Raw genomic sequence first — 22,611 nt, forward strand, 5'->3', positions numbered from 1 at the left:
GAGGGTATAAACATACTCTGAAGCAGTATTCTGTGTTCCTGGTTTCTTACAGAGATGTCTACAACATGACCGTGGAAGAACACCACATATTATTCTAGCAGCACGTTTTTGAGCAATGAGGACTTCCTTTCTTTAAGATGGTTTACCCCAGAACATTATCCCATACAACATTATTGAATGAAAATATGCAAAATCTGTCAGCTTATTAATTTCTCTCTCCGCAAGATTTGCAGTGATTCTAAGTGCAAGTATGGCTGAACTAAGTTGTTTTTAGAGTCTGTAAAGAACTTTTTCCAGTTTAAATTCTCATCAGTATGGACACCAAAGAATTTTGAAGTTTCCACCCTATTTATTATTTCCTCACCATGTGTTATCATTGGTGTAGTACCTCTAGATATGCAGAACTGAATATTTTGTGTCTTTTTAAAATTGAGAGTGATACCATTTGCAGAAAACCAGTCAAGCACACTGTTACTAACATTGTTTAGCATGTATTCTGTTGCTGTATGTGTGCCTGTTGCATATTAGATGGAAGCTCATTTACATATATGAGGAGCAATGGTGGACCTAAAACTGAACCTTGGGGACTCCATTTGTGATTTCTCTCTGATCAGAAGAATCTTCCCTGATTACATTGACTGAATTACTATGTGCAGTTTTCTGCATTCGTTTGGTTAGGTATGGCTTTATCTTTGGCTTGGCTAAATCATCAGTTCCACAAAATCTTAATTTATTTTGGAGGAGGTTGTAGTTCACACAGTCAACTGCCTTATATAGTTACAAAAAATGCCACCCAGTTTTATTTTGTTATTTAATGTCTGAAAATTTTTGAGGATACTTTATTTAAAGCTCATATGTTGTTGTGGACTTCAGTCCAAATATTGGTTTGATGCGGCTCTCCATGTCACTCTGTCTTGTGCAAGCCTCTTCATCTCTGAATAACTAATGTAATCAGCATCTTTTTGAATCTGCTTACTGTATTCATCTTATAGTCTCCTTCTACGATTTTTACCCCCAATACGTCCCTCAAAAACTAAATTGGTGATCCCTTTATGTCTGAGAATGTGTCCTATCAACGAATCCCTTCTTTTGTTCAAGTTGTGCCACAAATCTCTTGTCTCCCCTGTGCTGTTTAATATTTCCTCATTATTTACATGATCGGCCCATCTAAACTTCAGCATTTTTCTGTACCATCGCGTTTTGAAAGCCGCTGTTCTATTTTTATCTACACTCTTTATCGTCCATGTTTCAGTTCCATATATGGATGTACTCCATATAAAGTCTGTCTGACTGACCTGTTGCAGTTGGAACTTAGGCTGTAAGTCAAAGGTATTCAGTTCCAATTTGGTCCAAGGCATGGTGATTTTCTTACAGTGTTTGCGTTGTCTTTTGTGTAATTTATGAGAAACAATGATAACAATGAAACACAATGAATAACTATTTGATGTAATTGTTGAATGCTAGTTTCCAGAATATGAACTACTGTAACATGTATATATCCAACCTCAAATTTGTAAACAAAAAGAAAAAGAATCATGTGCTGGTAATGGGAGGTACAGTTGGCATATATGTGATACATGTCAAGCTTTGGTGATTCATCCTGAATACCACATACTTATTGGGTCCAGAGCCCGAGTTTAAGAGTAGTCACTTGAGATTCTAAGATTCCAACCATCACATGAGATGATATTTAACACTTAGCGTGCAGCTGACGTAATGTTACGGCGCTTGCGGAAAATGGTAATGTTCTATGGACATAATATTACATCACACCAGTTACAATGCTATTACGCAGTGTCGAACGTAAATACACGACTCCTGCGAACGTCTGTCAGGTATGAAGGCTTTGTAGATTCTGCTAGCTGTTAGTAGCAGTATCACTGGAAAAATTCGTCTTTGAAACCTTTGTTATAGTGTCTCCTCTTGTTGGCATTAGCTGACGTTTAGGTTATCTCTGTTTGTGTGGTGTGTGTTGATTTTATGATCAAAATCATCAGTGAAGGAGCCAATGATTTATGAAGTCCATGACGAGTCTGCAGTTGATGACTGTGAAATATTTTACGACGATTCAGATGACATATATATCCTATTACCTTCGGAGAGTCTGTCGTTATAAGGGACATCCCTGTAGATAAATAAGGAAATCAGCCCCAGCATATGATTCCAGTGAGTGTAATGATGGACTATGTATCTCTCCATGTTTAATTTGAATCACACTGTACTCCAATATTAACTCAAAATTTTATTTTGTTCTTGCTTTTTCTGTTTTTTTAGATTTAAACAATGTGTAAACAAAATTTAAAAAGAAAGATCATTTGTTTTCTTGCAGGTGTATATTTGAATATGAGAACACCTTTTCATTTTTTCTGCAATAATTTTTATTAAATTGAAATTTCATCTATAGATATAGATTTGAAACCTGCAATACCCAAATTGGTATGTTTAAAGTAGGAAGTTCAATAACCCTAAAAATGTTTTGAAATTCAACTACATATTTGTACACACGACTTATAACTTCCAAGAAACCACATATTTTAGCCAGTCCACAGGTAATGGCAGCTACGTATAAGACCAACACCGTAAGTGTTAATCCACAGTTCCTAATACTCAGGCAACTTCAGTAACCACAGGCATCTTTGATGTGAATTTGAATAGCTTTGACAGTAAGTGTTAATGCCACTTAATCCGTGTTGGGTTGATACAGGATACCAAAAACTCATAAATGTGCGAGATATGTGACACATGTGAATAGCTAATAGCTTTATCTTCATACTGCAGGGATTTTCTGAATCCCATGCAGTTGCAGCTTGTCTCACAATGAAAGACAGGCCGTGTGATGAAAGAAAATTGCTTTAAATGCCTTCGACATCACCAGCATGACAAGAGAGTTCCACCAGCACCGGATCAATATGATACATCTGACATAAGTCACAAACTGCTTTGACAACACCTCACTTACAGTCATCCACCCTCAATCAGCACCACGAGCATATTGTATTAACTAGAGGTCAGTGGTTTGATTTGAACCTGGGGTATGCGAAATGACATCCATTGGTGTAGTCTTTTGTTTGCCTACATTTATTTGTTGTTTTTGCTACTAGCAGTTAGTTTCTGCTATTGTTCAAAGCCCTCATTCCTTTTCATCCACTGCTCTGTTCCCCATGCTATTGTTGCCTTGATGGTTCAACACATGATCGTAGCTCATATCACCATCTTCTCCCTTATATTCCCCTTCTCGCTTTTCGATTTATTCACAGTTAGTCTGTTGTTAATATGTTTGTAAATAAATGCAGGCACATCCAGACAATACACAGTGTCAAAGAATTCTTCTGTGATATATAAATGGTGTATTATTAAAACCTGAATAATATTATGAACGCCATGAAGAAATTGGAGATTTTTTGGCATAGAATGCTTTGTGAAACTGCACTGGAACTTACGTGAGCGGAGTGGAAAGTGAAATAATAGACCGGCACATGTGATGGATAAGATTTGTAGGTATTTTATAGTGCAATATGATGCAACATTTTGCATAATACGACCAGGGAAACGAAAATACAGTGAATCATATGTTTTCATCCTTCTGCTGGTCAGACGCCTCTGTAAAGCTTTGAATTGTAGGTTTAATTTATTTTCATAAGTCAGTAATACATTACAGTTAATATTTTCTACATTACAGTTAATATTTTCTGATAAGTATGTGTTCTGTTAACATTGTGTTACTAACCTGATACTGCCCATTGAAGATACCTTTCATGGATGTAAATAGGTGTGCAAGTACACATTACATCCTTACTCATCCTCTACTGCCAAAGTATTCTGTCGTTAATGTATAGAGGAAATGTTATCACTGCTTGTAGACACTTAGGGAAGATAATTATTAGGTGTAGGCACACTAATATATAACATGTCTTACACTAAACTGCCAATAATTTCATGTTCTGCTCTATCTTTTATGACCAGCTTTCCATAAATTGCTTTTGTGTTTAGATATTTTCTCTGACGTAAGATGCCATATCTTTCAGAACTTTAGCAAAGTGAAGAAAAATACTTGAATCACAGTGACGCTGATACACAATAGGGCAGCTATTTCGTTACTCTCGCATTTGATTTCATAATTTTGATCAACATTGTCCGGATTTTCGCCATTTTTTCTTTCTAGTAAGATCGTTTTTTATTAAAACGTCAAAAAATCAACCAAGATTTGAACTCTTCACCTACTGATCACCAGTACACACTTCTAACCATAATGCCATGAGAAACAAACGTAGTAGCACTCGCCTTAAATACATGAGACCACATGTTCATGGAAAGTAATTTTGTGGATTTAATCTTAACTCAGAAACTTTCAAAGTTATAATTTACAATTTCAAAAGATAAAAATAAGCGATTTGAGAAACAAGCTTACAGTTTTATAGCCTCTGTGCCACGTATTTGTTGGTTTTACTGCCACTGCGATCTGAAAACTCAGTCAGGTCCATAATCTGTGTCGTGGCGATCTGGGACATCATCTGCCAGCCGGCTAGTAAGCAACCATTAACACATGGGGCATAGGTTAATACAAACTGAACGTCAGATATCTCGCATTTCCGGAATTAATTACATTCTTCCTCTCTCTAACATCATGCCCAGGCCCGATTTCTCTGCTGCTATTGCCAAACGGTCCGATTTTTCTGCCATTTCGTCTACAGTGGTCCTTTTTTAGTTTATTTTCCAGAGACCCCAAGTGAAATAGTCCTCATGGATGTGGAATAACACAATAAAACAATCAGTAACTAGATCCACAAAAGCATTTTTATTTGCTTCACTGGTTTCAATCGCCAAGTACACTTCTTCAGACGGCTGTACATACAAATATACCACAAATAAGTAAAACTTAGATAGCAATATTACAATTTCAGATTGAAAAGTTTAAAAATTTTTAAAATTTAGGCATAAAAAATGGAACATATTTATAACTATCGCATCATTTACGAGTGTCAAAAAAGAGGCATGCAGCACATTGTTGTGGTCCTAAAATAATGCATTAATGAATCCATAAATGCAATGCTTACATGTAGTTCATAGTGCCTGTACAAAAATGGTATAAGGAAGTAAAACAACAAGTGCAAACATCATGCCAGAACTGCAGTTAATCAGCTAATGACATGCATATCTTGAGATTGGTCTCAGGCTGGGGGTAAAAATGCGATAAAATAATGAAGCAAAACTTTACACAACTATAGTTGTCACAAAGCATAAACGAAAATGTAATTGTGCATAAGCATCATTATAAGTGATAAATAAAAACCTAATTACAAATAAAAATAAGTTACTACAAGTGACAAATGGCACTATGGATGGGAAATTTGGAAACTAATCTCCAGACAGCCATAGTAAGGGCAGTAGCTTGCTATCAGGGAACCTGTCACCAAAATCAAAGTGCAAAGCTTATCATGGGGCTGGAAACTGTAACTGGAGTAAGTGGAGACACATTTCTCGATAATGGATAATATGAAGGGTCAGAAAGCGACTATAGAGGAAAGCAAGTGGCTACACAATTTTAGTACAGTAAAACAACGAGTACTGTGGTATTTGCATGTCGCAGGTACAATTTGTGAAAAAACTTTGCGACCTGTCATTAGCTGATTAGCTCCAGTTCTAGCATGATGTCTGTTCTTGTTGTCGGCTTCCTTACACCATTTTTGTAAAGGCACTATGGACCGCAATTAAACTTTTACAAGCTCTTTTTAATTAATAGCTTCATTATTGTATTAAATACAGTTTTTGTGTTTTAGGACCACCACAATATGCTGCATGCATCTTATTTTTGACCCTCAGAAATAATGTGGTAGTTATAATTATGTACGATTTTTAAACTTAAAAGTTTAAAAAATTTTAAACTTTTCATTCTAAAATTTTAAATTCTTATCTACCTTCTACTTTTTGTGATATATTTTTCTGTATAGTCTTCTGAAGAAGGGCAGTACATGCCTGAAACTGGTTAAGGAAATAAAATTTCCTTTGTGCAACTGGTTGCTGATTATTTCAATAAATACAACTACAGTTGCTGAAGATTGATAAAATACTAAACATTTTCATTTAAAAAGTAATAGCATACTTGTCACAAATTACATAAATGTACAATACACTGACGTGTATATGATAACTCTAACACTATTGTAACCATGCATCATCAAATAGAAAATGTATTCTACAAGACTTATTTACAATCTTTGTATTACTGCACTAAATTTGTACAGATGTCAGACTGTGTGTAATACTTATGTTACTATTATTAGTAATGTAATCATATCATTTGCATCTAATAAGGAAATTGTCAGTGGAGCAGAATAAGTTGGCCACCAACAAATCCCTTAGGTTTTGTTTAAACTCAACTCTAATTGTAGTTAAACTTTTTATATCTGCTAGCAAGTTATTGAAAATGTGTGTTCCTGGAGAATGGACACCTTTCTGGACCAAAGAAAGTGACTTTGAATCCTTTGAAAGAATATACTCATTCCCAGCACTGCTTCCATGAACTGAGCAGGTGGTTTGAAAGATATATCCATTTTAACTACGAATTTCATTAAGGAATATGAGTAAACAGATTGGGCAGCAGTAATTAGTTTACTCAGTTCTCTGAACAGGCCTCTGCAAGATGTTCTTTAGTTCACAACAAAAATTATTCTTATTACACGTTGTTGGACCCAATAAACGTTAATGTGGCTTGACAAGTTTCCCAAACAATAATCCCTTATGACATTATGGAATGGAAGTAAATGTAGTATGCTAGCTTTATTATTTTTATATCACCTATGCCTGACATCATTTGCACTGCAATAGACATTTTTTTAGATGCTTCAGCAGTTCTGTAGTGATCACCTCCCAATTTCATTCATTATCGAGCTTAAAGCCAAAGACTGTAATACTGTCAACTTCTTCTGTCTGTTTGGCCTCATATTTCACCTATATACTGGCAAGAAACATCTTACAACTTCTAAGCTGCATATTGTGTATTTTTTTAAAGTTTGGTGACAAAGAATTGCCTAGAAACATTTTATTAATGTCCACGAAAATTCCATTAAACAACCTCTCCAAGAAGTAGTGGATTTTTTTAATGCAGTGTTTGTATCATATGCTCACACAACAAGCCTGGCCTCTGATGTTTCAAATGACAGGTCATTCACAGAAACAAGAGAAAATAAGGCCCTAAGACGGAACCTTAATATTAGAACCCCTTCAGACATGTGAACTGTGACTCTGACAATATGTTATTTGCTGTAAGATGGTTGTATATTACCTTGATACAATCTTCTCGGGTTATCAGCCGAGTGATGGCATCGCCTTGTCGCAGTGTCTGAATGAGTTTCGTACCCATGATCTTCGACTGAAGATGATAATTACGAAACTCATTCAAACGATTTGGCGACGCCACCACTTGGCTGATCACCCGACGATATTTTGTAATTGGAATACGCCTGAAAACCTGCACTCACATGTATATTACCTTTTCTAAAATTTTCTAGAATGCTGCCAAAAATGAAACTGGGTGGAAACTTAACGGTATTCCGTTATCCCCTTTCTCAGAAAATGCTTAATGTCAGCACATTTCAGCCATTCGGGAAATGTTCCAGTGATAAATGAGTGGTCACACAGATACAATTACTTAACGTGTTGTGTAACTTAGAAGCACACTTCTTGATTTTAAAGATGTTACTGTAAACATTACTTCTACCGATGTAATGTAGAGAAGGTCAGATTCTTATTACTGTATTGAAGATATTTCTAATGACTGGTGTGAGATATGCCATGACAGCATTCCCTGAACCCGACAATCCCATCCTAAACTAACATAGGACGTAACACAATGGAAAGAAACTTTGTTACAGTGAATAGTTATTCTCTACAGTGACCCATTGACCGTATTTGTTTGGTGGATACTAGCATTTGTTTATGTGATGCAATAAGAGATGCTAACGACATACATTAAATTCTAGCTCATGTAACAAAGAGTCATTATGTCAAACATTATTTGCTATAGCCCAAGTTCATCATTTACTTCTCTGCTAAACTGGGAACCAAGTTCTTTTAGATATCATGGGAAATTAATGAACGAAACTCAGTTTCATTCTGTGCTTTTCCATGTATACTAGTCCATTATATTAAATGATTAGTATGCCATCAAATTACATCTCACAACGTTGCGTTCGCTACAACTGGTACCAAACTTAATTTTTGCTGAACGTTGTACACCGCGTAACCTGTTCTCAAAAATTCACTTGAGCTTGACTTTATCACAGAAAATGCCACGTTTTTACAATACATCACTTTAATACATAATCATCTGAAAATAATCTTCCGTCGTACTAGAAGAAAATAGTTGACTCTACATATTACTGTTTAAATCTTGCAATAATTGCAACTTTGTCTTGGGTTACAATCCTGGCATTCAAATACCGAAATTAATCTTCGTGCGCTTTTGAGTTCTGCCGTTTAATTTAGAATTTACTTATGACTACCAGGATACATTTAACTACTCCAGATTAGTGTAATTTTCCTTGGACTTTTAAAAACGTAACCTAATTGCTCATGTATTTCAAATGGAAGATACTCTCTGCAAGGCAGAGGTGTATCATCGTTTGTACATTGGGTGTGGAACGATTATTCGGATTTAGAAAGCTAGCACTTCCAGCGGAATCATCATAGAAAAACTATGGAAATTTTTATGACTCACAAAAATTGTGCGATAACAGAAACTAAACATTGCTCTTTGATTTTACGCCTGCTGTGTTTTACAATACTGTGGTAGCACGGACGGGAAGGAAAGGGCGAAGCTGCCTGCTGACGTAATGGATATTGCGGGGATATTCTTTACTACTTAAGGTTACTGGTTTTCTGGTGGAAGTACTGTTAAAGTAAGACTTAATTTTTCTAATGTATGGCGACGTTCATTTGTGGCTACTGGGACTACAGTCTCGACCGAATGAAACTCTTATAAATAAATAAACCACGCAACGGGAAGGTGCAGTGAAATTGCATCTCGTAACTGTGCTCATGATTGTGAGGTTATTTTTTGTTTTTGTAGCATTTAATGACAGAAATGCCATGTTGTTGTGTTTTTATTCGAAGAAGTGTATTTCGTGAATTTCTGTGACGTAATGAAGCTAAAATGAAGAGCTCGAATTTGGGAGAAGAATGACCGTGATAAATGGTAAGCTTAATTATTTTGACAGTTCATTTCCGTTGTCATATAAGTGTTGAAAAAGTGATGTTTTGCTCCTCGGATATGCTTTACACTACCGAACGAAGAGTGTTTTGTTGTTTGTTTATGAATTTAAATGTCCTGATAACGAGGTTATGTTTTCGGGAATTGTGTGCAGAAGAGCTAGAAAAAAAAAAAACAATAACATTCTAAATGGATTGAGGTCCGTATACTGGTAATTAAATTGTTATTTGTTGTATGGAATGCATTTTACACCACGGGCATCGAAGTATTCAGTCGTATCTGCACGTTGTAAACTATTGTTATATGTAATGCAAAACGTACAATAGGCCTAATTATTTGTTTTGGTAAATGTATATGTAAGGGGACACCGACAAACGATGTGGAATCTGTAGATTTCGTAATATAAATGAAGTTCTCGAGTGAACGAAATAACTGGTGCAAGTTCTCCAGTGCGGAGAATTTTTGTAGGAACTGCACGTTAGGAATTTGAAAATTCTTTCCAGACACTCTCGTAAAAACTCTTTTCTGAATCTCTGTTACTGTGTAATCACTACTGTAAACAAAACAAAAAATATGTACACGTTAATTACGCCTGTTGTAAGCAACGTTTGACGAAGATTATTTTTACTGTCCTTTGGCAACGGAACATAACCAGTAAAGCTTATCTGTATGAAACACGTTTTTAGAACTTGTATGCTTACTTTAGTTTTCTCTTTCGGAAGACAAAAACTAGATTCAGAAATGCATTATTGTAACAAATAGATTAGTGTGTGGATCTAATTGGCTGATATCACCTCTAATAAAAATAAGAGTGGATATGCTGATGGTCATGTCAGACTTGTAATGTGGAGCAAACCCAGGCTACTAAATGCTGATGTCAAAAGAAGACTGGTTGCTGCTGCTGCTGCTGCTGCTGCTGCATAAATCTTCAACTAACAGAAATACAATTTTTTCATTTGGAACTGGAACTAATATTTACCCAGCACAGTTACGAAAACCGCAGTCTGTATTTTTCACAAGTAATGATTGAAAAGTAATGGTCCCAGACTAAAAAATAATAATAATAATAATTTATTCTCGTGTGTTACTGTGGTTTCATTTTTAATTATGTTCCTCCAACTGTTCCAAACCACTCACAAGGAAAAGAATAGAAATAGTTGTGAATGACAATAACTGTTCAATCAAAATAAAACAGAAATAGGTATAGTTTGCTGGACAGACCTTTGTGCCACGAGGTACCCAACATGTACAGGATGGCTGATATATCTTAACCATCCCCAATAACTTTTTGTATGGAAGCAAAATTTAAAAAAAAATCCTGCAGATGATGTTTAGCTACCAGGAGGACATTGACCAACATGATTGCCTTTCTTGCAATGATGTTTGTTACAAACATATAAGTACAAACAGCATTGTGTGTCCTTTTTTTAAAATGTAGCAAGTAGCACCCTATATATTTTTCATTCTGTAACCCACTACTTTTTCTCAAGACCTATTCGAAAACATATCACAGTGTGCCATTCACATTAATGTATTATTAAAAAGTATCACAAAATTTACTTTGACTCTCCTGTACTGGTACACTGGTTCACTTGCTGTAATTGACAATAGACAAATATTAATACATATAAAAAGCACACCAGTCACATAGTCAACTGTCACTTGTTGAAGATTTGTGTGTGTACAATGTACACGAAGATGAGATGGTAGAAATGCTGCTCATATACAAAGACCAGAGTGGTAATTACTGTAATGTTTTCTTATTTATGATAAGATTATATATAGTACACAACTGTGGTACTTTTAAATGGTATGTGGTGTACAGTGAAGACCTCACTTGATTAAGAACTGCATAATTAGTACTATTATTTTGTTGTGACTGAAGGGAGGCATAATGCTATTCGGGCAGAGAAACTCTACAGAGTGATATCCTGACAAGAATCCACCTTCCTGACGAGTGTTTACTTTTCTTGTGATGGTTTAGGAAATGGAACATTTGAACCCAGGGCAACCCAATAATTGTAGAACTCGCGCAGGCAGAGCCACTGTAGCTGGTAACCTTGCTTCAGTTGCAATGAGTCCATACATGAGTGCATGATAGGTTAAACAGGAGATTGGCATTCCTAAACCAAGTCTCTGTCACATTCTAACACATCACCAGTTCATCCTTATTGTACATACTTTCACCAAAAGTAGCATGGGAATGGTGTACAGTCAAGTCAGTGGACACAGCAGCAAATATTTGCCAACCAGAACTTTGTTGAATGTTCTTTGCCAAACAAAGAATAGGTAAATAGAAAGAACATGTATTATTAGTCTAGCAAAAGCCCCCAGTGGCTTACACAGGTTGAACACCAGTGTCCACAGAGAGTTAATGTCTGGTATAGGATGTTTTTTACTGCAATTAGTGACTATTATCTCACCACTGGTAACCCAAACTGCAGGGTATATTCCAACCTTCTCCCATGAATTCATCCTCGTCTTGTGGATGAAATTCTGCTAAGTACCAGTGATATGAAAATGATGGATGTCCACCGCATAATGCCTTGCGTGCACATAGTGTTCTGAACTGAAGACATCAAGCCAGGTGGATTGGCTGTTGAGGCCTGATCAGTCTCCTGACTTCAGTCCTCTAGACTTTTTCTGCTGCGGATGCATAAAAGACATCATCTATTGGGATATTCCAACTGCTCCAGAGACCATGCAGAAACATATTGTGCTTCTGTGTAATTCATTTCACCAGGTGGCACTGCACTGCACAGTACCACTGCCTGTGATCACCAGTTTGAGCATTTTTAAATGTTCCACACATTTTTGCACCCAAAATGGATTACAGAATGGTATTAAAGATGCTCATTTGGGTTGCTCATTAAATTGAATGGTGTGTTTACAAGGAGATTTGATACTTTTTGTAGAGTCATTGAGAAGGGTAAATGGATTACTGAATGCAAAAATACAGGATGCTGTTTAAAAAAAAAAGATGTACTACTAATGATCATATTTTCATAATGAACTAAGTTACAAAAAATGTAATCCTGTTGGCTTATATTCCTCTTTTAACTCAACGCTGTTTGCTTTGTATATATGCTTAATATCATTAAAATGTTGGGGGCAGTCTAGAGTAATATCAGGTGTAGAAGTAAAAGCTACAACGGCCAACGTGTCTAATTATAATTTTATTTGTGATGTCCGGTTTTGGCAAATCTAAGTTGCCATAATCAGTGCTGTAAAGCATATAGATCACAAGTTACAAACTGAGTTGGGTCTGGTATGATAAGGTGGGTTATTAGCGGCAACTTGTGTTCATTTTCATTGGTGGGGCTCAGATAACAAGGCAGTAAACTTTAGAATGAATTTGTTCTGAATTGTAGTTATATAACCTATATTGTTGTTATTTATAGTGAAGGAACGGAATCTTTCAACAGGTTTCTTCCCACTAATTTACCACGGTATTACGACAAACATGACTTATGCATGTAATATCTGTTGTTTCATCTGCCTGTACAGAAACAAAAGCGGAAGCCTTAATGCCTGCAATCAGTTATTCAATGTAAACTTGATACATATAGTTTAAAAATTCCTTTTGTGTAATGCGTGACATACATTTAACAGTTGGAAGTTTGAGTGGTCTATTTTTTGTAGAGGCATTGAGGAGGGTAAATGTTGTGTTTACAAGGGTATTTGATTCTTCTTGTAGAGGCATTGAGGAGGGTAAATGGATTACTTCATCATTTCATAGAAGAGTTAACAAATCTAAGAAATTGCAACAGTTAGCTGACCCCTTAGTGCAAACTCACGAGGTCCACGAAATGTTAAGCACTCCATTATTCTGGTTAACATGTGTGTATTCTTTGTAACTAATTATGTTTTGGAATTGACATTTTATATTCTGAATCAATCTCAGCAGCAACGTTAGTGGTGTCAAACAATTTGCATTTTCTAGCAATTTCTAAATGTAATTCAGTCTCTTAAATGATCTAGATGCTTAGAGTAGACTGTTGTCCACATTTTTTCACCACCAAATAACACACATTTGGAGCAAAATAAGTTTTGTTTGTCTTCATTCAATGTTAACCCCCATTTTTTTGCAGAACCATGTATTGCAGAAAGTTTTGTTCATCTTCCCATCGAATTGAGACATTAAGAAACCTTATAGTTGATTTGCACCTGACCGATTGATTTTCAGCTTCTCTTCCACACTCAGTAAATTAAAGGGTATTTTCAACAATCAATCTGCTTTGTTGATTTTAAAATCACTGTAAGAATATCTGAGTTTCAACCACACAGTTCCAGTATACAGAATCTACATGAAAGATGCCCGTCTTTGCTGCCTGCGAAATTTCCCATTGACCTGCAGGAAGGTGTGTTAAGTGATGTGGGTGAAAATTCGGCCTACAGGCCCAAGTCAGCTGTCCCCAGATATTGTGTAGATGTGCGGACTGGTGTGTGAGTGGTAATGTGACAGACAGCAGGGTTCGCTTAGGGTGTGCACAAGTTGGTTCCAAATTATGCCGTGGCAAGGAACGAACTGGGGAAAAGAATATGGCTTGGTCATGTCACTCTGACTGCAGTTTACAGATCATGGGGCGTGGAGGAAGTACAGGCCAGTAGGTGCTGGCTTACATCTGAATGGTGTGGGCAAGGAAAAATGATTTTGTCACTGGTAGGATGAGCTAATAGGAAGGGTGAGGGAGGAGTAGGAGCAAGACTTGGCCATGCTACTGGTAGCTCAGAGTAACCTAATGTGTTTCTCCAGCAGTACTACCTGCCGGTAGCTCGTAACATCTTTGCCTTGCCTTGTTGTTCTCTGTCTGCTTTCATCTGTTATGTGACTATGACCTTGGGCAGTTGGTGCGATTTGAATATGATGTCATATGAAGTTTTATGCAAATCTTGTTTTATTTCTGACATGGTGATGTATTACTTACTTTGCGTTCCTGGAATGTCATGTCTTGACACAATATATTGTGTGGAGATATGCTGCATGTACATAAACTATGCTGTATACATCCATTTCTTGAAAGTATGATCTCCACCTAAATATATCAGACCTGATTATGCTTGTAATTTGTGATCTGTAACATGATGTTACAGAAATTACAATTCTATGGTGTAGATGGAATAGCATATGAGTGGTTTAAGCCATACCTACAGTACAGCAAGCAAAAAGTTTCCTTATATAGGTCAAGTGACTTAAATAAATTTTGCCACTTCGTATAACTGGAGTGAAATTACATTAGGTGTTCCATAGGGTCCCCTTCTGTTCTTGATCTATGTGAATGACCTCCCTTCCTGTCTGAAACAGGAAGCTGAACTGACACTGTTTGCTGATGATACAAGCATCATTATTAATCCTGTAAAAGAAAGCCAAATTGAAAAATGATACAAATACAGTTTTTGGGAAAGTCATTAATTGGTTTTCTGCAAATGGGCTTGCTCTAAACTTTGAAAAAACACAGTACATCCAATTTTCTGCTGCAAAATGTACAGTTCCTTCAATAAATATAACACATCAGCAGAAGTCAGTAGACAGGGTAGAGCATACCAAGTTTTTGGGTGTACATATAGATGAGAATCTTAATTAGAAAATTCATATTTTGGATCTCCTAAAGCAACTAGGTTCAGCAACTTTTCCAGTCAAAATAATTGGCGATTTTGAGGATATAGAAATTAGTAAGCTAACATACTTTGCATACTTTCACTTTCTGATGTCATACGGAATAATATTTTGAGGTAACTCAACATTTAGACAAAAAGTATTCACTGCTCAAAAGAAAGTGGTTAGAATAATGTGTGGGGTTCATAGTCACACATCCTGTAGGCATGTTTTTAAAAGATTGGGAACTCTTACAACAGCCTCAAAAACATCTACTCACTAATGAAATTTGTTCTCAACAACATGGACCAGTTTAAAAACAACAGTGACATTCATGATTATAATACCAGAAAAAAGAAAGACTTACACTATCCTTTGCTCAACCAATCTTTGGCACAGAAAGGGGTAAAATATGCTGCTATAAAAATTTTCAACAAATTACCCAATGAAATAAGGTGTCTGACAGATAGCAGTAATAGCTTCAAAAATAAATTGAAATCGTATCTCTTTGACTACTCCTTCTGTACCATACATGAATTCTTGAATAGGAATAAATAAATCTATAAATATAGTATATGCACTTTGTGCCATTTGAGGGAATGGGGTAAATAATCCAAATATTAATCTTTAACTCTGTATTCTTATATATATTAAAAAATTTTGTTTCATATGTGCATTTCTTGTGTACTTGACACATTCCACATCATAACAGCTACCGTACCATGTGATTGATCAATGGAACACTCAACCAACCAACCAACCTTACCGATCCAATGGTGGCAACTCGATTTGCCGAAACCAGTCATTATAATTAGCGATCTTGGTTTTTAAAGTTTTTACCTCTGTTTCATTTGCTTAGTAATTTTTTTTATTTTGTGTTTGATAAAAAGTCGTTTCCTGTGGTCAAGATAAGTGGAACACCCTGTATATTGTCTATGTTCATTAGTATCTTTATTGTAGGATTGCTTGAGAAACAATGTTGAGATGAATTTTTTTTCCTACCATTCAGTGTGAAACTTTGTGAAAGCGGTATTCCATTATTCAAATGTCATGGTTAACTTGGGCTGCTGCTCGCATGTACCCGGACGACTAAGTAGAATAGTACATCATACCATACCATGAATAGTAAAGCACTGTTTCTGTCATTTTATGTTTTTAACTTCTTACATTCATACATATATATTCTTTCTCTGTGGTAACTATTTCCTGTGTGGTTTCACATTCCACAGTGTTGCAGCTGTACTGCAATTATTTTGTTTAATCAAGTTTTCTCACCGTTTTCCTATATTTTGCTGCCGAGGCAAAATTTCTGCAGTCTCTGTTGTTAAAATTTCACGTGCAAATTGATGGTTACATATATTTGTTTAGGTAGTTACCACATGGTGTGACAGAGGCTTTGAAAATTATTTCCAAACATTTCTGATCCCCAAATGAGGATTCTGTTTAAAGTTACTCTTCACTAGAGTCAAATGAGTTATCCAACAGTTTAACATTAAACTTCACTATATTACTCATAAGACTTTTAACATGCATGTGCATTTTTGAAATACATGTGTACTCCTCTAGTCTTGTATGATTTGTTGATGGTGCTTTGGCATGATTATTATGACCATTTATTGCATTATTTCTTATAAATATAAATGTTTTTGAAGATAAAGACATTAATGGATAAGTGCATTGTGACAAGGGTGTCAAAAATTTTTGGCAAGTGATAACCTCTTGTACTTTTATTAATTTATGTATGATGTATGTACACATTACACACAAAAAACTTGCAAGGGATTGGTCTTTTAAATGTAACACAGTGTTTGTAAATTATTATAATGAAAAGATTGTTAAATATTTGGTTGGGGCATAAGTTTGCAGCCTTTTTCCACAAGATCAATAAACACAACAGGTACACACAATAGAGATTTTAGTCATCAATAATATAATCTCCTTCACTGTTAACAACAGTCTGCCAATGCTGGGGAACTTTTTTATTCCACATCTGTAAAAATCGTGTGGTTTTGAGGCAAAGAACGCATTGGAGCATATTTTCATCTGGAAAGGATGTTCCTTAAAGGTAGTTCGATAGAGTGTGGAAAAGATGAAAATATGAGGGTGCAAGATCAGATGAATAAGATGGGTGCAGAATGACTGCCCAACTCAGCTTGTGTATAGTGTTTTTGGGGACTAGTGTAGCAGGGGATACAACCCGTCGACTTTGGACAATGACGTCACAAGTCGCCAAACGAGAAGCTATTCTTCTTAGTGTTGTAGCTCCCTTCAGTAGCTGATAAGTGTTTTTTGGCTTTTTTTAAAAAAATCTCACGAGATAGAATAAACAGATCCACTTTATTAAGCAATCAGTAAAAAAAACTAAACTGAAACATAACAGCAAAAGCGAAAATGGTAAACTGCTCTCTGGCGACTTGTGACGTCATTGTCCAAAGCCGACGGGTTGTATCCCCTGCTACACTAGACCCGTGTTTTTGTATGCCTAGCAGAACACGGGCATGCATTATTGTGGAGTAGCCTCACTTCATGCAGTCTTTGTGGTCATTGTTCTTGGATTGTTTCTGCAAGATGTCTCAGTTGTTGATAATAAATGTCATTAGTGATGGGAACAACTCTGGGAAGCAATTCGTAGTACACCACACTGTAGCTGTTCTACCACATGCATAATGTTATCTTTTGTGAGTGCATGCAGATCTTTGTAAAGGGAATTTTTGTGTTGTTTGGACTAAACCATTCCTTTCTTTTCCTGATTCTAGCATAAAGACACCATTTCTTGTCACCAATAATGATACAGGATAGAAATGGTTGGTGTTGTCCTGAGCTCATTGATGACGAGCAAGCAGATGTGCACATATGGCCACCCATTGATCTTCGTGATTTTGGTTTAGAGCATGCAGTATCAATACATTTGATTTTTGAACATTCCTCATTGGAGCAAATGTCAAAAAATGGTGAAATGATCACAGTTCATCAAATTTGCGAGTTCTTGAGTACACTGACATGGATAATTGTGAATTAATGCCCATAAACGATCTTCAAACCTCAAAGGTCTTCCTGAATGTGTAAAGTCATTAATGTCAAAATGATTCTCCTCAAAACCATTTTCATGTCATCATATATCCAATGGCATTAGCCCCACACATGGCGCAAATGTTTCTGGCTGCCTCTGCTGCTGTTAACCCCCCCCCCCCCCCCCCTTACTCAAACAGAAGAATATGTCAGAAATGTTCAGATTTATCTGCTTGGCACTCCATATTCTAGCATCTATAGCTCCATACATTATCCTCAGATGATAAAATTGACAATATGTAAACTCAAATAGCGACCATGAACTACAAATAAAAACTGACAATTGATATATAAACCCATAGAAATGGAAAGACCAACATGCAAAACAAAAATGCTACAAACTTCTGGATCAAACTAATATAAAAGTAGCATAGACCTTGAGTTATGTTGCAGATCAACTTGTTACAACTAAACTCTTTATTTTGTATTTGCAACCAGTCAGTCACCACAACAAAAAGTTCAAGGGGTTAGGAGGGGTGGCACCTTCAGACTTGACAAAATAATTTCGCAGAGGTGTCTGTAGATTGTTCTAAAACTAACACCAGATAAAATTCTAATACCACAGTTACTTTTAAAAATGTTGTCACAGTAAATTTTCCAAAAAAATTATTATGTGTTTTATTAATAGATACTGTCAGTGGCACACAAATCGTGGGCTGTCTTCTGGCCTGGCAGGAAGTACAGTGCACGCTTTTGTTCGCCACAGCACGAGGAGGGAGAATGTGACAAGCCCATTGCCCCGACCACTTTTATCCTCAGGACTAGTCCCAGCTCGAGTACTCAGTTTGATTGTGGGCTGAAGTAGACCTGGGACAATCCTGGAGGGACTAGAATGAGGAAAATTTCTGACTCATACGGGGATTGAGTCAAAGTCTGGCATTTTGCTACTAGACCACCACTCTCACACCTGTGTGTTATTAGTGAATGTAAATATGAAGAATAAAGTAATTTCCTTTTTATTTTTGACATGAAAGCACTAGATAGGTAAGATATGAGTTTATATTTTGTGGAAAGCTTGGAAGCAATTTTTATTTATTTATTTAAAGGTGCCGTAGAATCTAGTCACTTCGTGAACACATTGATTCACATGGTATCATATTATAATGTGGCTGTTTTTTACACTGAAATAGCATAGGTTGAAATAGTCCCCCAAGCTGTTTTTCTAGTCTTTGCTGATTAGGCCTATTTATTGTAAGTAATTCGTTAAAATAGTACAGTGTTTTACTGTAGATTGTATCTTATGGTAGTGACTTACATTAATTTTTTATGTTAGGTTTGTAAAATTTTGTATAACTGTTCATTAAGGGTGGTAGTTTTCACCAGGTTTCTGTGAAATCCAGTCATAAAGTATTGAGTCTGTAATTCTGTTTCATACAAGGAAAGTCTTTTTTTTTCTGATTCATTATTTACGCAATATGTGTAGTTTTAAATTGTAAGGTGAAAAAATGGAATGTTTGGTGTAAAGCTAGAAGAGTTTTGAGGCAGACAGGAATACACCAACAAAACTTACTCATTTTATAACTAGCTTCTTGGGCTTTGAGGTCTTTTGCAGAAAAAATGGCAGAGTGTTCCACTAAAACGGATAGTTAGGTGAAGTACTGTTACCATACACACATTGCACTTTCCTTTTCATTTCTTCCTACGAAACTGTAGTTGATATTATGTACCAGTTATTCCTGTATTTTGTTCTGTATAAATGAAGTCTTAACTAGAGATGAGAGATGGCATAGTTATTCCATTACATACTGTATGGTTTTTCTAATAATCATATTTTCCCATTACATATTTCAGTATTTATTGTATTGCATTTAGGAGATGTACTTTTGTTGCTATTCATTCTTAATCATTGTTGCATGGATGAGTTGACTCTCTTGCTCATCTTGGTGAATAGCATTTCTTACTGTAATATGCCTTTCAGCAAAAAGTTTTTATTATATATGTCACCCCTAATATTCATACTACTTATTTGCATTCACTTCATGCTCCTTAACTGGAAATCTCCATGTGGTTTGTCTTGCACTTGTTCACTTATCACTTGTTTTGTCATTGTAACATGTTTGTGGTAACTCGCAGGAGATTTTGAAAAAAGTCAAGTTTCTGGGAAATGTGGCTAGATGTAATAAATCAGTAATGTGTTAGATGGACTCATATTTTATGAGGACCATATAATATTGGTGAATGTGTGTGGGTTATGTTATGCTACACGTGGACTCCATCAGACTGTAATGTGTTATCCAAGAATGGTTTCTCTTGTGTATTTATTTGATGGAGACATCCTACATTTAAGGGAAAAATGAGCAGTCAATAAGCACAGGTATCTTTGACTATGAAAACATCATGAAGTATTGTTTTGATAGTATGTGTAAACAAATGCCTGTATGTAGAACAACAATGATGAAATGTAGGTAGGAGATAAATTAAGAACAAAATAGTGTGTTTGAATACAACTTACCTATATTTTATGCCACATGTTGTTTTATTTACAAACAATACTAATTGAGGACTAAATGCATTTTTAACCATGAATAGTCTCTTGCAATCCCAATACTGCAGACTCTATATTTCTGTTTACATTGTTATGTACATGTGACTGTAGGTTTGGGAGAGGGAGGGGGGGAGATTAGAATCTGTCCATTGGAACTAAAAAGTTTATAATAATCTGTAATGTTTTAATTAGGATTCAATTAATGCCAGCATATAATTAAGTTCTATTTATATTGTATCTATTATGGATGTGCAATATCTTCATAATTTTTACCACAAAAGAATGAAAATTGTGCCTTCGAAGCCCCATCATGAGTATTACTTGCAGAATACAACCCACAAAGGGGGAATAAACATGCTTGTACCACAATCTTCAGAAGACTGTAGAAAAAAGTAATTTGTTTACAAATCGTAGCCAAAATATTTTGTTTTGAACACTAGCTGAACCCTTATGTCCATGGTCTGCCCATGAATAACTTATAAAAATTAGCGCTACAATAAAAAAAGAAAAAAATTAAAAATGTGTACCTTTAAAATTGACTTCTAACACAGTAAAGTATTTAGTAGGGGAAAAAAAATCGAAGTACAAATCAGCTAAATTCAGAATTCAAACTTTTTACTGTTTGGTCCTGCAACTTAAAAGTAGGAGACACACACACAGTGAGATTTTTGGCAAGTGAGAGAGAATTCCTGAATAATTTCATAGCAATAAGACTGGTTTATAATCAAACAGGAGTCAAAAAAGGTGGTTAGATACTTTTTGTAGTTGCTTCTGTCATTGATAAATAAAGTGTTGAATTTTTTCATGTATTGTTCGCAGTAGCCCCATAGTTCAAAGGATCCCTAACTGATTGAAATTACTTTTGTGGATTTAAACAACATAAAATATTTTTTTAATTTAAAAAATACTCAGATATGTACAATAGAAATCATAAGCTTCAAAATTACTATTTACAGTTAATGAAGGTCTTACAACCACTGCCAATGCTATTTGCATCCAAACTAAAATATATGTTTTAGTGAAAGGTATTGCTGTTTGTAGTTTCAAGCCATCTGACAGTTACAACACCTAATCCCCTAGTCTGTGGCTAAGCCATGCCTCCACAGTATCCTTCCTACTAGGACTTCTGGCCTCACAGGGTATACAGAACTTCTGTGAAGTTTAGAAGGCAGAGGATTAGGTGTTGGCTGAAGTAAAGTTGTGAAGGCAGGTTGTGAGTTGTGCAAGCATAGCTCATTTGGCAGAGTACTTGCTTGTGAAAGGCAAAGGTTCCAGGCTTGAGTCTTGGTCTGCCATACAGTTTTAATCTGCGAGAAATCTGCAAAATTAGGTATTGCTGCTTTTTCCCATTGGAAACCATATTCCTGTTCTTGAAGTGATGAAGGGAAAAACTATGAAACAAGAAGTAAGAAGTGTTGAGAAGGCACCAGATAAGTGCATTGGGAGTTGAGTAGCTGTAAACAATATGCACAGGAGTGTCTTAGAAAAACTAATTTGTAAAGAAATTATGTAAAACTTGAATGTTGTGACAGAATATGTAGAGAGATCTGTGAAGAGTGAGAGGGAGGAGATGTGGATTAAAAAAAGTATGGTGACAATGCACAGTGAGCACTTCTCATTGCATGCAGTTGGAGAAATTGGGTGCGCACACACACACACACACACACACACACACACACACACACACACACACACACACACATTTTTTCTGTGGCTCCCATTTTGAAGTACAATCATCAGGGAATTGATTTCAGCTAATGATTACACTGGTAGATTGAACCAGTTACCACACAAAGTTTTTGTAAGTGACAACTTTAAAAGGAGCACAACTAAAAGTTCAGCGTATTTGACATGAAGAAAGATTTATTGTATTTTATCAATGCTTGTCATTCTTAAACTGATTGTCAGTGGGCATTATGCTCAGTACATAGGGAAATAATTTTGAGAGAAGCTGCGATTTTCTTACATTATTCAACCAATTTTGATGTGCTAGCTTTGTGAAAGAACACAGATCCGTTTACGCTATTGATTGCCGCTATTTATTAGGTTGGTGTATAAGTTGGTGGTGTTTTTGATTTGCATACTGGTATTTCAGTTGCTACGGGGGTTGCTTATCAGTTGCCATTTTTTATCTGTAGTTCACTGTTGCTGTTTGAGTTTACATATTGTCAAATTTATCATTTGGAGGTAATGTGTGGAGCTGTGAACACTAAATAGTGGAGTGCCATGTAGAGAAATTGTAAGCCAAAATCA

The 22,611-nt window shown here is 35.9% G+C and overlaps 1 protein-coding gene across 8 annotated transcripts in view; it reads left to right on the plus strand.

The window, feature by feature from the left end:
- Window positions 1-22,611, plus strand: part of LOC126470197 (catenin delta-2) — a 494,830-nt gene that overhangs the window by 294,345 nt on the left and 177,874 nt on the right. For 5 of the 8 annotated variants that reach the window (XM_050097861.1, XM_050097865.1, XM_050097863.1 and 2 more), the window contains exon 1: window positions 8,609-9,193. The exons of 1 other annotated variant lie outside the window; for it this stretch is intronic. The gene's annotated coding sequence lies outside the window, so the exon portion shown is untranslated. Of the gene's footprint in view, window positions 1-8,607; window positions 9,194-22,611 lie in introns of those variants that run through there. 2 more of the 8 variants (XM_050097867.1, XM_050097866.1) reach the window with 2 other exon arrangements.

Source organism: Schistocerca serialis, chromosome 3 (assembly GCF_023864345.2).
Source record: "Schistocerca serialis cubense isolate TAMUIC-IGC-003099 chromosome 3, iqSchSeri2.2, whole genome shotgun sequence".
NCBI classification, from domain to species: Eukaryota; Metazoa; Arthropoda; class Insecta; order Orthoptera; family Acrididae; genus Schistocerca; species Schistocerca serialis.